The 2,082-nt window shown below is 40.2% G+C and overlaps 1 protein-coding gene across 2 annotated transcripts in view; it reads right to left on the bottom strand.

Annotated features, from left to right (window-relative positions):
* Positions 1–396: 396 nt before the first annotated feature.
* The window catches only part of LOC137180858 (E3 ubiquitin-protein ligase RNF123), a 152,243-nt gene continuing 150,557 nt past the window's right edge, over positions 397–2,082 (bottom strand). For both annotated transcript variants that reach the window (XM_067586125.1, XM_067586126.1), the window contains exon 40: positions 397–2,082. This exon is cut by the window's right edge and continues 1,645 nt beyond it. The gene's annotated coding sequence lies outside the window, so the exon portion shown is untranslated.

Genomic DNA, 2,082 nt, shown 5'->3' with positions numbered 1-2,082 from the left:
CTGAGGACCTTTTAGTTGCTGTCCAGCGTCTGAATTTGATAAAATGAGGCGTATTTGGATCACATCTCACAAAAACAAACAAACAAACAAACAAAAAAACAGCAAACAGAGCCAACAGTTTGTTTAGGATAAATAATTTAATGCAGTTACATTGTCAATATATGTGCACTCTCACTCACAAACGCCCCCCCACCCCCCATCATCCCCCCCCAACCCCAACCCCAACCCCCCCCCCCCCCCCCCCCTCAAAAAAAAGATAAATGGGTAAACAGAAACAACACAAACAGTTGGTGTGATATTGCTTAGTGCAGCATTAAATCCCTTCACCAGCACAACCTGTAAACCTGCACCATCATCACACTGGTTTCACTCAAACACATGCGTAGAATATAAGTACCGCTGTCAGTTCATATAGTGAGCTTCCTGCCACACACACACACACACACACACACACACATGCACACACACACACACACGCAGAGTCAGACAGCCCTTTAGTTTCCAACCATTTGAGATTACATCGTTATTTCTGAATATTTAGTGTCGTTCATTCGTCGGCGTGACGCCACATAAACAGAAACATCATCACTCCTCTGGGCTTAAAACACTTCATTTGTTGGAAAACATGAAACAAAATTGCAGGAAATTTCATAAAAACAGCAGCTGTGAAGTGAAGCAGATCCTGCTGACGGATACGTTCAGTCCACCAGCCGCAACTAACACTGACAGAGAACATGGAAATCAAACTATTATTATACTTTAGTACTCAGGAGAATCAGGAAACCGGATACTTAAATTAAATTGATGTTGTGAGACGGCACTTTGAATAAATTACAGCCTATTTTTTTCTCTTTATTCCAGTTTTAACGAGCAAGAAAAACCCCAGTTTCTGTTAGAATGAACCCTTCAGTTAGTAGAAAAGTGGCTTGAAGGGTTTTTTTTTTTGTACTTTGAGTCTCATGATAACAGGATGGAAGTGATCTGCACAGATGTCAATCAGGATTATTATCAGTAAATATTCCTGACAAACTGTGATGAAAAAAAAAAAAAACAATCAGTGAAGTTCAGCCACATTCACACAACACACACAGTATTAAACTGCAGCACCAGAGGTCAGACTGAGGTCAAACCAACATGGAAACACCTTCACAGAAGCTGACTGTGACTCAGGTTCCTCTCAAATAACTCTTCTTCTTCTTCTTCTTCTTCTTCTTTTCTTTCTGTCTGAGACTCCAGTTTGGTTTCCATCCACCACTGCAGTGGAAGGCAAAGAGCCCCCTTGATGAAAGTTGAAGTTTTGACTTTCAAACTTATTCATTAATCTATTGTAAATTTAAAATAAATAATATAATCCTGCCTTCAGGTAATAAGAAGCATTAACAGCACATGTTGCTGAAATGAAGTCTAATTAACCAGAAATGACATTTTAATGTGTGAATTGCAGCTGTTTTAATCCCAAAACTTCAGCTGATTCAACCAGAACAGATTCAGTCTTCACAAACACAAACGACAACAACATCAGAACTTTCAATCAACCATAAACGTTTAGGTCACATGCTTCCTGTACATCATCAATACCTCAACTTTTCCACCTCATCAAAGTATCAAAACTTTTGTTTTTTTTGCAATATTTCGACTTCTTTTTGGATGGAAACCAACCTTCATGTCTGTGAGCTAAATATGAAGCTACAGCCAGCAGCTGGTTAGCTTAGCTTAGCATTAGCATAGCTTAGCTGGCTCCACCTGTCAGCACCTCTAAAGCTCCCTCTAAACTTAAAAAAAAACAACTTGTGACATCAGGAAGTCACGAGACGTCCTGCAACAAACCAGATCTATGATGTTGATCAGAGAGCTTTAGGTAGGTGGAGCCCGGCTAGCAGTTTCCTACTGTTTCCAGTCTTTATGCTAAGCTAAGCTAAGCTAACCGGCTGCTACAGACATGAGAGAGGAAGCGATCTGAACATGTGACTCCCAGACAGAAAGAGAAGAAGAAGGTTTCACTAAATGTTGAACTCTTCAACATTAGTATTGTCGGAGGTGTGTGTGTGTGTGTGTGTGTGTGTGTGTGTTAAGACAACTTTT

This window comes from Thunnus thynnus, chromosome 4 (genome assembly GCF_963924715.1).
Source record: "Thunnus thynnus chromosome 4, fThuThy2.1, whole genome shotgun sequence".
NCBI classification, from domain to species: Eukaryota; Metazoa; Chordata; class Actinopteri; order Scombriformes; family Scombridae; genus Thunnus; species Thunnus thynnus.
The sequence above is the reverse complement of the archived record's forward strand: the minus strand, read 5'-3'. Positions and strand labels throughout refer to the sequence as shown.